We start from the raw sequence: 15,357 nt of genomic DNA on the forward strand, positions 1-15,357 counted from the left end.
GTTATTAGATATTGATCCCCCTTGCTAATCATAAATTCCTTGGGAAAAGCCTGGAGAAGTCTATGAGATTTAAAGGCATTTAACATGCTGCACAAATGAACCTCAGCTCAGAGAGAATTTGTCCATCAGTCCCTCTGCCTTTTGTTTCAGGTGAGTTCACTGGAGTTGGTATTTACCTTAGGAAGAGCAAGGAAGTGACAAAGGAAGAGACACTTTTTTTTTTTTTTTTTTTTTTTTCAATTAAACTAAGCAATGTACAGGTCCTCCTGAATATCAAACACAAAAGAACAGGTGAAGAGGTAGACTGACTCTTTACAGTGGTGTGCCGTGAAAATTCAGTATGCAGAAGCCAGTGCAAGGAGTGCAAGGGCCTTCTCAACATACTCACACAGGTGTTAATTTACAACTGGGTTGGAAAGGGAACATCCCTGTGACCGCATGTAAGATGTATCGAGATTTTGCAGTTTTTAAGCTTAATGCAGTGTCTGCATTAGAGAAGAAAGGGTTGTAGTGTCCTGTAAGCACGTTTGAGTATGACTTAATGGTGCATTATGAGTTTTAGTAAAATGTGTGTGAAAAAGCCCTTTGAAAAAAGTTTATACATCATTTATTTATTTTTCTGAAGCATGGATACTGGTCAGAGGCATTATTTCATGAGCATAAGTGATAGGCCGATGAGCTTCCAAGTGATACGATAAAGTTATTTTTAGAGAAGCATGGATAGTTATCTGAATATAACTGCTGAAAATGCATGCTAAATGTCCCTTAAGCATCCATGATGCTCCAGCATGATACTCTGGCAAACATGCGTGCACACAAGATATTCTGGCATAGCAGCTTCAAAAACTTTCATATCAATTGCAATAAGATTCATATTTTCCTCTCAGAATAGACTGAATTTCACCCAACAACAAGAAAAAGTGTTTGATATTAAAATCAAAGCTAATTTTCATTCATGAAAGAATTAATGAACTCTTCACAACTTTTAGACACAAATCACAGTACATTTTTTAATATAAGAGGCTGCATATCCATAAGTTAAACATGTGTGTGAGAAAAAAAAAAAAAAAGTCATTTACAGTAGGTGCCTCTTGTTTAAATTAAGGGAAACGCCAAGATAGACCTAGATAATGATCATGCACCTGAGGGATGAATAAAATCTTTTGTATAGAGCCAAAGGAATTTATTATTTCCCCCAAACAAAATTCTCCACGTTCCACCATACCTTTTTAGAGCATAACATGCTATATGTGGTATGTTGAAAAATGAAGTCTATAAAAAATAAATCATTTAAAGTCCAAAGAGAAACATTCATGTTAAAGTCTACAAATAGATATTCATGATTTTTTAGAATAATAGGTTTGTAAGAATTATAAATTATTCCAAAAGAAGTAAATGTAAAGTTTTATCTGTAAATATTCTTTCTTTATAAAATCTTTAGCTTTGAACTAGTTTTTATCTTAATACACACTGGATTTTCTGACTTGTGATGACCCAATATAAACTTTACAGATTCAAATTAGGAAGAGATTAATATCAAAGGAGAGGAGTTAGGTACTTAGTTAACAACCTTTCACTATTAAAGATAGAGAGACACAATATTCTTGGTAAGAAGTTATATCTTCCCTTCAGAGTACAGTAACAGATAAAAAAAAAAAAAAAAAAAAAAGTATTAACCAGTCAGCTTTTCGAAGTAACAAAATAAAAGGCATTGGATGAAGATAACAGATTAGACCAACTGAAGCCTTGGAGTAACAATATAGCAGGCAACTGAAAAAAAAAGAAAAAAATTATCTACTAAATCTATTCATTCTGAGATGTGTAAATTATAAAGTTTTCAACCACTATTTTAATTTTTCCCTGTGTTGATGTACAATCTGATTTACAAAGCAGTTGCCCAGTTGCCATTTCTGACTACTTAATAAAAACATCAGCAAAAAAATAGCCCTACATATTTTTACAGATGATTTTAATGAATGGGTCTGATGTGCAAGTCAAGATTTCTTGCAGTGATATGACCCTCAGCTTGTCTAGTAAAGAGTAGTATGGAAAAAAGCCAACTGAGATAAATGATAATAGCAGAGCTAGAATATATCTCACTTGCCTAATTTATCTCCAGTCCCATTAAGCAACTAAATCACTAAAGGTCTTTTTACCCTGGGGGAAAAAAAAAAAAAAAAAAAAAAAAGATTGGTAGGGGGGGAGTTGAATCTTTCTTCTCTTTCCACAATTTTCAAATCACTTTTCCCAAGTAAATCTTTTCCTCCAGCTGCCTTTTTAATTCCTTCTTTGTTGATTTTTTGAGGAAAAAGGTATTCACTGAACAAATTAATATTTAATTAACTTTTGCCCAGGTAAGATTTTGGTACAATGTGGAACTGAGAATAAGCATAAAATAAAACATTTGTTTCAACCCCATATTTGAGGATTTTGCAGGCACATTGGATTGTCTCTTTTTATCCTTTATTCCAATCATTTTGCTAAACAAAAGACTGTCATTTCAAAAGGTGCTTGTACACCTTTTGTACCTATTTGTACCTAATGTGTACATATTTGTACATACACAACTTGAAACATATACTCAGTCTATGTGCATAAATGTAGTAATGGACTTTATAATGTATTAAGAAGAAAATGGACTTCAAAGATTTGAGATGACTGGTGGCATAATGTGGGAACTTTCTGCTGCCAGGAAGCTCTTGGGACTTTGGTGCCAGCTATAGTCCTAATACCTCAGTAAGAAAAGGCAAGCATTATAGACAATACCTTTTATTAGACTACCTAGCACAGATGGAAACAATAAGAATATTTCTGAATGAAACCCCCCCTTGTCCTGAAGATCTGCCCCCCAAGGTAGACTGTGTCTGAAAATGTTTCTTTTTCCAAATATACTTTTTTTTTTTCTTTTTTTTTTTCTGATAAAGATATTATCTCCACTAACAAACTCCACCTTGCCCATGTCCTTAGGGCTATTATGACTGTGCAAGCAAAGCAAAGAAAGCAAGGCACATGGCTGGTCCTCCTGCCCCAAGGTCTTGCACAGTAATAGGTGTCAAAGCAGAGTGATAGCTCCTGCTCAGGAACTTCTCTAACTTCTCATAGGGCCTGGCTTACATCATCTGGGATATTCAAGCAGCCTATGTCTATTTAGCCTATTTAGGACTCTTAACCGAAATCATGGGGGAAAAAAGTTTGTTATTGTCATGTGCTCCTTTGGTACCACAGCTTCCTCCATGTTGCATGGTTACGCTGATTCCCCAAGCAGTGCGGTGAAGGTGCAGCAGCAGGAGCTCTCTCATGCACAGCTCTCGTATCCAGAGTGACTACTGATGTCTTTGGAATCCCTTTGTTTAGATCCAGGACTGTAAAGGTGCTTTAATTTTACTGTAGACTATGATCAGCTAAGAGGAAAACAGGCCTTAGTTCTAACTAACCTAATATTTCCTTTTTATTATTAGAATATTATTATTTTTAATAAAGTAACAGATAAAATATAAACACAATATATTACATATTGTAAAAATGTAGCTGCATAAAATCCACTTTTTTTCTGGTGCAGTAAAAATTGTATTGACAATAAAATATAAGAAATATTATGGGCAAAGAAATAAAGGCAATTAAGAGGTTTTATATTTAGAATAGTAAAGAGATGCTTAAAGAATCTACTCTTCCATCTTGTCCTTCTGATGCTTAGGTGGAACATCTGATATATTATGCGTTTTATTTTATGGTTAATTTTTACAACCTCTACTAAAATGTACTGTATTATCATGCCATTTGAATTCTGTGAAGTGTACCGGTCTGAAAAAGAGCTGCTGTGTCTGATCATAAATTTGCAAGTTGTTAGATCCTGAAAGAGCACTGCTTTTAAATTTAGTCCTGCTGACTGTAGAAGTTCTCCCTGTAACATTATCCTGAGGTGACGTACTTTCTCATTGCTTTATAGAGCAACCCTTAGAATAATGCCTGCATTAAAGTCGCTGATAAAGTTTTGCTGTTCAAGTAAATATTGTACACAATTGCTCATTAAATGGCAACCATTCCGTAAGAAAATAACCTAAGTAGAGAAATGTCAGCCAATACTTAAATTTTTTTCAGGGTCTTTATCTTCTTGAAGCTCTACATTTGTTAAGGGCTATAGTGATTTACTGGAGTTTTCCTGTTGTTTTACTCTCTTATTCCAAAGATGCTATTTGACACCAGAGTGTAAAATAAGATCAGCAATTAGCAGTAGGAAAAGATATCACTGCAGGCATTTAAATAGTAAATCATACCTGTCTGCTATGATGCCAAATTCATGATGCAAATTTGATCCAGTGTCCAGAATATAATTATCTAAGCTGATTTGCCACTTCTAAATATTTTATTTAGTTATAAATAGTTTATTTAGTTTAGATTGTGTTAACATCATACAATCTGTCCGATTAATGACAACAGAGGAAATAATTAATGCTCTAAACATCAAAAGGAAATATGTCACCTTAAGTAGTAGAAATTAATGTGTAAAAAGGGTTGCTGACTTACATGCAGACTACAAGTCTTATTTCAAGGAATTTCTTCTCATGGCATGAACTGGTGCTTCTCAGAGTATAAGAGCAACCAGATGAAATATGGGTGTCTATCCTGTTGGTTTCTGCTTTGCCCGTAAGCATGAATAAAAGTCACTTCATGAAATTTGTCTTCAATGACCAATGTTTTTAGAGTCTTCACAATTGCACTGTACATTGGAATGTGGAATCTTTTCAGTTTCCTGCTACATTTGGTGTATAGTATATATGTTAGAAACAAAACAAAGGAAAATGCTAGAACTGCACATCACTGAATTCAAATGTAAAAATGATCTGGGTCTAAGCTTAGTACTTCAGCTATGTTTCAGAACAGTTTTCCCGTGTGTCAGACTCACTCTTTCTAAAATATTCTATGTGGCTAATCAGAGTATTTCATGTACTGCAGGATATATATATATCTTGAGAGCATTTAATTTCTAAATCAATCCCCAAATAATTTTATGACTGTCTACTGCACAGTACCTTGAATTTACTGTGTGTTTTTAGGATAGGGTAACTGTAAAGTCTTTGGGGAGGGACTGTACACTCTTCTGATTTTCAAACCTCTAGTATGAAAGGCTTTCCTGACACTTGATTCTCTGAAAAAGGATCCTGACTGGTCTAACGAGGCTAATACAAGTGTTTTTAAAGGAAGGTTGAGAAAAAAAAAAGAAAAAGAAGAAGCCATGTAAATTGACAGCTCACTAAATAGAATAGTAGTTTTGATTTGGTAGCTGTTTAAACACGGTTCAGGTCTCTAAAAATAGCACTGCAGGTTTTCATGATGCCATCTATAATTTCTTCTCTTCACAAGAGAAGTCTTTTTGACTCAACCATCAACATAAGAATCTATCGTCTTGGAAAGTCTGTCACTAACTACTTCAGAGTGCAGATCCAGTAGACATTGTCCATTACTTGCCTTGTACAGGCTCTGGTTCTTGTCATATATCTCTGTAAATACATGAAAAATTAACTCATCAACCCATCAGAAAACTTAATCAACCAAACAAGTGAATGGATTTCTGTCAGGCTTTCAAGTTTAATCAGCTTATGGAAGGACCAGTGCATGCCAGAATTAGTGGAAGGGAGACAGAGACAGTTGAGGAAGGGAGAGATATGGTAAGATACCTTTTGGTGGCAGAAAGATGTTAAATTAACTCAGTTGCCACATTTGTCTTCTCATCTGAATTCTTCTGGGTTCAGAGATTTGATTTTCATTAACATAATTTAGTTATCTTTGCAGTACTGGAGATGATAAGATAGTTATCCAGCAAGACAGATTTTGAGTTGTTGACTCTTAGCTAAAAGCTTTGGAGGTGGAGGTAGAGCAATGATCATTCATAAAGTTTTTCATGTTGGATTCTCTTAATTACTATCAGAAATGTTTCTTTTGCTTCTTTTGCGTCTTGGAAACTACAGGATACCCAGTGACTGACAGCAGGAAGACATAGCATCAAGCTAGCTTTCCAGTTGGTCACTTTGGAAAGCAAGTATGGATTTTTTTTTCTAGGGTGTTTTTTTGAATGCTAATTGAATGATTACTTGTTACAATACAATGGCATCAAAATATATGGCAAGTTCATTGGTGACATACACTCAGTCATGAGTATTTTCATTGGATTTTTGGGGGAGAAACAAATCATTTTGACTTTTTTTTCCTCCTACCCCATAACATTGGTTGGCATAGCATTTCATATGGCTTGGGCATGGCCACTACGTTGCCCAGCATCATGAGTCAGTTTATGTTGCATTTACTCTTTCATTTATGATCCTAAAGTTTAACCTTGCACTTCCAATTTCACAGAATACTTTGCTGGTAGCTCCAGGATTAGGTACGTTATTGAAATGTGTACTACATTTACACTGATAAATATCAAATTTAGAAAATTCCAGGATCCTGCTCTGTGTAAAGGAGAAAAAAATAGCTTCTGTAGAAATTGAGCAGAAATGAGAATTCATTGTATAAAGTTAGTCTCTCTGGGACATACAATAATAAAGGGAAAGGTGAAGACATAAGAGGGTAAGACTTTTTATTTGGTAGATTTCCATTTGAAGAAGGTATTAATGCTTGAAAAAAATACAGAAAAAAATATGAAAATGCTGAATTGACAATTTTAACATTGGATTGAAGAATCTGTCCTCACATGCCATCAAGTATTGATGTGTGAATTTAATTGGAGTGTGAATTTCAACCAAAAGAAACAAAATTAGATCAGTGAACATGTGACCTCCTTTGCTGCAGCCAGAGAAATCATCTTCAGACTTTGGGGCACTCATCTCTAACTGAACAGGTAAGGTATTCAAATCAATCTGTAGGATTCACAAGTTTAAGCACTTATTTTGATATTGCTCAGTGTTTTCAGTCATAGTCTGTTAACTAGTGTGCCTTCCAGAAGGGACTGCCTAAGCATAAACTGAGAGCAATTAGAAATATTAATAAGTGCTGATTTGCCCTGCTGTTTCACTTTCTTTCTGTAAATCAGCCAGGAGAGATTTCTTTTTTCCATTCCCACTCCTGCCTTACAAACAGAAGTGTCTGCTGGCTAGTTAACTAACTAGTGCAAGTGAAAAAACACCTGTATACTATGTTCCAGATATACAGTGCCAATCCATCTGCAGAATGCATCAGGTGCCGGTTTCTTGATTTAGGGCAGGTACTGGGAACAGGGTGGAGGAAGGATAGATTACAATGAAAAAAAAAAAAAAAAAAAAAAGAGCATCTACATAACCATTAGGAATTATTTTTCCCTTTCAGTCATCTCCCCTTATCTCTTCACCTACCTATTGCTATTTTTCTTTCATGTTACAATAGTGACACTGGCTAGTGGCAATCACTGATATGAGGAGTTTTAAACAGGTAAAATTGGTGTCACCTTTTCTCAGTTTTGAAATTTGAACTTATGAAATCTCTTCCCTTATTAAAAAGGAAAGGTTGTAATTTCATAGAAAAAAAGAAAAGGAAAAAGGAATTGTTGTTGTTTTTATTTATTTATTTATTTTGCTTAGGCAGTATTAAACTTGTTAAGTTGCAATTTAAATACAGCAAATTAAATCTAAGATTTTAGGGCCATTTTGAAACTAATGGAGCTTGACTCAGTGTTCAGCAGCTTGCGTGTGCTTTTCACAGGATTGGGTCCTGAGAGAAAATTGTTGAAAGACATCTCCAAATGTGGATTTCTCCATAACAAAGTGTCTGATCTTTTATAGCATCATTGCATTGGGAATTAGGCTTGTCTTTGGGAATTTGTAAAGCTTTAGTAGGAGAGCATGATTTATGTCTTAGAATTTAACTATTCTCTGTAATAAATAGAAATGTGCCACAAGTATTTTCTTGGTTGCGCCATGGGAAAATTTTTAACATATTGTTCACAGCTTCAGAATGCCATAAAAGAAGACATGTAATTTGCAGACCGGACTATCCTTTGTGATTTCTAACCAATATATTTGATTAATATCTTTCAAAAGAGACACCAGCCAAAATGTTTACATCTCATTAGGCAGAGAAGAAGGGAGCACACACAATTTTGATTATGAGCTTGGATGGTTCATTTCTTTGGGCTTCACATCCCTACTACTTAAGGCAGACTGTAACTTTAAGATGTTATCTCTTGCCTGCACAAATAAACAGCCAGTTATGCTTTTTATGGTGGGTAGTTCTCAAACCAACAGGGGATTAGAAGATATTAGCTTGAGTTTGTGGTTCCCTGCTGAACTATCTTGAGGTCCATGGATTCCTGTCCTGAATATTTCACAGAGCAAACACCTCTTATCTAGGGTGATATTCTCACACTGGCCTCTTGGCCATGGACTTCAAAAGCTAATCACAGGGAGGGCTAGAGAGGCAATAACCCTTAATATAACAGTCTCTCCTGATAGGGACAGACAGGGTAAAGGTAAGGCGTCTCTGAAGTTTGCTCTTGTGTGTTTAGCCCCATGGGGTGATAAGGGGCCATCTGTTTTTTTGGTCTGCAAACTCATCTTTTTCACAGTATCACAGCGTCAAGTACACTCGGGCCTGACTGATATCAGCACCAGCAATTCTTCACTGATCTGAAGAGATTTTCTTGGTATTTTAGGCTTTGATTACAGGCAATTGTCTTAGTTGCTATTGTGTTGTTGTTTTTAATCAAGCAAACCCATAAAATGAAATATAAAAAGTGAATGTCAAAGTACTTGAAGAAAAGGCTTGAAGAAAAAAAATTATATATATGAAAAAAATAATAAAAAGATAATTAATTGTGGGTAAAGGGACACGAATGCTTGACTATGTGATTAAACTTGAAACATCAGTCCGTGGCAGTAGTTGTATAAAGTTGTATATTATGCAGCACCTCAAAGGATGCTTGCATCCTAACAAGTAGAATATCAGTGATGCAAATTGTTAAATACAATTCAGAGTTAGTTTTGTTGTGGACCTCTTAGGATACGGTTCCTTCATATGTTTAAGCTTTTCCTGTCAGCAGTTTCTTTATCAAGTGAACGCTGAGATTCCATTGCAATCTCCTGATTCTAATGGCTTTAATGCAAACATTTAGTACAATGAAATATATAACAAAATGCTGCTAGTTGCCAACATTGGTACATTAAAAAAGCACTAATTTCAACCACTCCGCCCATCTGATTAAGAGTTACTAAAATAGTTAATGTTTACAGACCTTGCATTGTAAGTATTAATAGGGTACAAAAGTACAAGCTAAAAAATCTTCAAATGCATACGCAAATGAGAAATCTGTTATTTAAATCATTTAGGTACTTCCTGAAGTTTTGTAGAATTAACTTGGAATGAAAAAGAAATATTTCTGTTGTAAGTCCATTTCAAATACATTTAGTAGTAATTTCTTTACTTCAAAATCCTTTTTTTCCCTATCATTGTTTATGACTCACACACAGTAAATCGGATCAAGGGACAGATCTCTGGCCCACTTTTGTAAGTTTGTAAGAGGAAACTAAAAATAAGTATGTATCCAGAACAAAAAAATATTACTATTTAATCAAAAATCAGTTACTTCCTGTTTTCTGTTTATGGTAGTAATTGTTGGCATGAATTAAATATTTCTGATTTGTTTGATCCACAGCCTTTTTATGTCCTTTCTTTAGATTCTGTTTTGTAAAAGAAAAGGCTGGTTCTCTAATTATAGTTTTGTTTTGTTTTTGTTTTTGTTTTTTCAGTATCTGACAGTGCACCCATTTAGGTGTAATTTGGTTGTGAGAGCTAGTCTCTAAATCTGCTTTCCACCTACTTAAAATGGATTAACAATCTCTCAAAATTAATAAATAAATAAAATCACCCAAATTGTGGTCCATAGTAATGAATGTATCCTTCAGTAAAATTCCTGTGTTTTAAAGGTACTAAGATCAAACTTATTTTCCTTATCTTATTACGCATATCAGAGATTAATTCAGTTATTGGGTTGTAAGAAAAGGTGAGCACTTGCATGTATTGCCTCATAAATTAAGTTTTATTTAATCATTGTAGTTTAAGCATATTGTGTATATTCTTCTGCATCTTTTTCTTCTTATGAAGCAGTGGTCAAGGTTTGTGAAGAATACCTTTTTTTTTTTTTCAGAATATTTTTTATGCTGCCAAAATAAATGCTCAATTTAAAAAAAAAAAAAAAGAAAAAATAAATAATATTTTATGAATATATTGTAAATATAAAATTCTCATATTAATTCCTTTCTGATTTTTTTTTAATGAAACCCAAAAGCATAGCTATTTCTTTTTGTCAAAAATTGGATCATTTGTACAAAAACCTTGGAAAAAATGAGCATTAGTATCTTTTGTTTCTTGCAGATTTTTTTTTTCAAAAATAAAGTTACTGACTTCTAGCAAATAAAATCCAATTATTATTTTTATCTATTTTATTTCTAAATAGTAGAATGTAGTCTCCTTTATTTTCAGTTGAAATTTATGGTTCACTCCAAGTAAGGAATCACTTTTATACTTTCTAGACTGGAGGAAAAGCTTTGCCTTGAAATCATGTTTGAACACGACTGCTCTGTATTCTAAATAAATTTAGCAGGAATCATCTGTAAACAGCTTTAGAACAGTAGCATCTTTATCCCTACTCTTTCAAGGCATCTTAGTATAAAAGTAGAGCTGATAAAGTGAAATGTAGTATTCTTGAAACTTCAGAAGCTAACATGAACAAGTTATAAGTAATTTTCATCCAAACAAACACTCAAATAAATAACCTTCTTAATCCTTCATCAAGCCCTGGGAAAAAGAGTAAATAAAATCTGTTGATCAAGTGATAAGATGTTATTCCAAAACTTGTAATTTAATTAGCAGATATGCTACATCAAAGGAGTTATCCAAGAAGTTGTGATGTTTATATGACCTTGTGAAAAAAACTTTATTTTTCTAATGGTTTCAACTGCATCAACTGTAGCTTTGTAGAGAATAAATGAAGACAGTACATATGTAGTGACCTGTATAATTTTTTCATTTGACCCTTTTTGGGTGTATACATTCCCACACACAGTGCTCACTTCTGGGAATTTCCCAGCATACCTTTTGAGGGAAAACATAGAGGTCACAAAAGTTGAACAGAATTACTAAGCCAAGATCTTGAAGGGATATGGAAAAAAGTATTAGATCTAAAATGGTTTAATCCACAATGAGTTTCAGTCCTTCAACTTCACTGAGCATCACCATTTTTTTTTTGGTTTTGTGTTTTTTTTTTTGTTTGTTTGTTTTTTCCAAATAATATTACAAATTTGAAAATTATCATTGTTGGCACTACTTTTTTTATAATGTCTTAGGTTATTGATGGTGAATATAGAAGATTACTTTAAAAAATTGCTTAAGGAGGTCTGTGTCGTTTTAATTGCTTGAGTAAAACAAAATGCCAAACAGGATGTCTTTGTCCCCTTTGAACTTGAGGCATCACATGGACATGAAGCTACTGAATTCTCTGATTAGTTATGTGGTGCTGGAGTCCCAGTGGCACTTAATGAAGATAAGTTTTTATGTAGTGCTTTTAAAAAAGAACGGGAAATTAGATCTGCCTGATCAAATTTAGTACTTTATCACAGATATAGTAAAGTTGGGAAATGGAGAAAAAACAAGGAAGGGAAGGAAAGGGAAGGGAAGGGAAACATAAGAGAAATTTTAGAACATAAAATGAATATTTTTCTATTCAGAGCAAATATTTCAGTGAGAGTTTCCTGATTGTAAACTATCTTTTATGTTTTAAAAAAAAAAAAAAAAAAAAAAAGGAAAAGTAAGAAATATATTGCTAATTTTCAATCTTGGTATAAAATTATATTTTCCTATCATTATAATCCATGAAAATTTTATAACTGATTTCAAAGAAACTAAGGATCTTATACCAAGGAGACCTATAGCATAATTGCTTTACCCAGACAACCATACAGCATGATGTACACAGAGCATCAGAACTTCTCACACCTAAGACCAATATTTTTAACAGCATGCTCTTTGTTTGGCTGACTACTGACTACTAGAGTTTATTGAGACTGTAAAATATATATCAAAAATTACATCATGAGTAAGCTGTTGGTTTTATTTTCTTCAAAATCTGGCCATCCCTCTTGCCATCTTGACGGAACTACGTAATTTAGTTCATTGGATAATACTGTCCCTTTGTCTTTTGCAGTCAAAAAGGTTCATAGGAAAGGCCTGCTACCAAGGAATATTCTGCAATCTTCATTTTATTACTATTTTGTCATTATGTTACTGAACTGCACCTTCCACGTTAGTTTCAGATCAATAAATTGTACCACTTGCTACCTTTGTGAGGCTGATATGTGCATATTTCATTCTGGAGCATATCAGTAGAGTTTTAATTTTCATTTACTTCAATTTCTGCCTCTAAAGCATTCCTCTTTTTCAAATGTCTCCTTTTTGAAGCACTATAGCTATTTATAGTGGCACTGTTTAAAGATAAATCAACCCTGAATCTGAAAGTAAAGTCTTGAGAGCAGCAAATTCATTCATGATGATATGAGGAGGACATTTTCCTGTGTTTCAGCCTGGGAAATTCCAGATGTGAGGATGGCAAGGCTGGCTGTCAGTCTTCCTAGCTGGAGCCATTATTTTGACCAGGTGGTGTTACTTCTAAATGACTTGGACAAACGGCCAAATTCCTCTTTTTTTTTTTTTTTTTTTTTTTTCCTGGGATATCTAAAAGCCACCCTGGCAAACACATACCATTTACCAAGTTTTTATCATGTTCTTAGCAGAGAAGTGACAGTATACTCAAGGGAAAAGGAGAAAAGGACAGTGGAATAAAAACACATTAGGAGAGAGGGAGGTAAGTACAAAGCAGAATTTCAAAGAGCGGATGATGTGTGTCTTAGCCAAAGAAAGCAAGGTGCAAAGTGGGTTGATAGGACAACAAATACTTTGAGTCAGAAGGAGAACTGTAGTCTGAGGAATTATTACTGGGAGCAATGGAACACATTTTGAATAGAAGTCCTCTGTCTGCATGTAATCATTTTCAAAGTTTATGAATCTGGAAATATTCTAAAAAGTATTGATGGAAGAATAGCCTTGCAAGCTAAAATAATTATTACTATGACATGCTAATGTGACTTCTTCCATGTTACAAGTAGAACAACCAGAATTTCTACGTCATTTCCATAATTTCTGTATAAAAATATTTATGAACCATGAATGATTATTATAAATATGTTTATAATGCACTATTATGTTTAACATATTTTATTAAATAATTTTCTAGTGATTAAATAATACACTAATAATGTATTATTATATTAATATTATAACTTGTTCAAATTAAAGAAATATGTCTTTGAATGCAGAATTTTGTAAACTACAATATAAGGTTAAAGCCATAAACAGCTTGAAGCTGTGACAGGGGTGATTCAGTCTGGATATCAGGAAGTTCTTTACTGAGAAGGTGGTTGGGCTCTAGAGCAGGCTCCCCAGAAAAGTGGCTATGGCACCAAGTCTGGTGGAGTTCAAGAAGCATTTGGACAACACTCTCAGACACGTGGTCTGATTTTTGAGTGGTCCTTTGGGGACCCAGGAGTTGGACTCTATGATCCTTATGGGTTCCTTCCAACTTGGAATATTCTATGATTTTATGATTCTACAAAATCTCTAGTATGAGTAATTTTTAATTAGGTATTAAATGAGGAATTGTCTACTTAATTTAAAAGCATTTTTTTCTAACTTCATCGTTATCTGAGGAGCTTCTCATTCAGCATACTGTTCACAATATCTTTCATACATGAAAATAAGTTTTACTTGCCTTGATGTAAAGAGTCTTTCAGAACCATAAATGAAAACTAAGTTTAGCTTTCTGAACACTATACATCTTACTAAGTCTCGATTTGTCTATGACTGTCAATACAGAGAAGTGTTTAATTCTGAAAAGCTGTTCAACTTTTCTAAAAGTTGGTGCAACAGATCTTCCTGGGAAGATTCCCCTCTGCCCACTAAGCAGTAGTTAGCCTAGTAGACTAGCAGAGGCAAGACAGTTATTTTTTCTTTGGATAAAGGCAGGAGACAAGGATGCCAGTGAGTGCTGAAGTCAAAGGTCTTTACCAATAGTATATTCTTCAAAATGTATGAAGGTCATGGATTAAAAATGAAATTAAATGAATTCATGATCAAGCATTCTATTAACATAAACTGAGTTGCTAAAATTGATAGTGAAATTTAATTAAAATAAGATAAACTGCAGAGCCCTCTATTTTCAGTCAAAAATTTACACTCTTAATATTGTATTTTAAGAGTGGTATTATGGAACTAAGACATTCAGAAGTGTCTTTACCATAAGTTTACCAGTACACTTCACTGGGAAAAACTATTTTGACATATATCCAGGGTGTCAGTTCTGCTTGTGGGACATCCTAATGATTCTCTGATTTTGCATGAGCTCATGAACAAGGCCTTACACAAAACAGACTTCTCACATGCAACTCAATCATTGTTTCACTCTTAATGAGTAGTATTTTAGAAGGGATGTAGATATGAAGCACGTGGATGTGGGATGGTGAAGGTAAAGGAAGAGATACCATGGCACCTCCATGAGGAGGTTCCCAATAAATCCTGGATATGCAGCTGTTAACCTTCCTGCAATATGTCAGACAAAGTCCAGCTCCCTTGTCAGCCCCTGCTTCTCCAACCCCCTCAGCTATCATAAACACCCTGCACCCTTCTACACACACACACACTGGTATTGAGCACATGTATGTATTTGGCTGACAATTAAGAATTATGCTTTTTATGTTCTACTTCAAACATCTGGACACTTTCAGGCCTTGGCCAGTCTAGAAATTACTTTCAACATGTTTCAAAGGTAGCGTGCAATTAAAACTGGTCTCAGCAGCACATGATGCCAGTACCTTTAGATGACACTAATGTGTACTAAAATATTCCAGTGAGTGGAAGAACCTGAGGAGAAAATGTATAAAGTCAGTTGTGGTGTTTTTGCTGTTGCTTCAGAAATTTAGTCTTTGAGTTGAAAGGCAGAAAATAACAGCAAAAAGATGGCCACAGGATAAATATATACGGCATTGAGTTGTATTCATTACAACACATCAGACAACAAATGAACAACGACAACTATCAGCTTTCATGAATTGCCTTAGAAAATGCCAGTGTTGTGTAACTTGACCGAAAGAATCATGTATACCACTGCACATGCTCAACACAGAAGGGGGAGACCAGTAAGCACTAGCAGAATAAAACTGCTTCATGGGGGAGCCATGTTTATTTGGAATATTTATTGCTTTTATTCAAAAATCTCAGTTTAGCGTATCACTGTGTATTTTCTACCCCTTCAGTTTTCAGAAAAATTCCAATAAACTCATT

The 15,357-nt window shown here is 34.3% G+C and overlaps 1 protein-coding gene across 17 annotated transcripts in view; it reads left to right on the forward strand.

The window, feature by feature from the left end:
• Positions 1 to 15,357, forward strand: part of HDAC9 (histone deacetylase 9) — a 476,309-nt gene that overhangs the window by 414,045 nt on the left and 46,907 nt on the right. The window lies entirely within an intron of this gene.

Source organism: Anas acuta, chromosome 2, assembly GCF_963932015.1.
Source record: "Anas acuta chromosome 2, bAnaAcu1.1, whole genome shotgun sequence".
NCBI classification, from domain to species: Eukaryota; Metazoa; Chordata; class Aves; order Anseriformes; family Anatidae; genus Anas; species Anas acuta.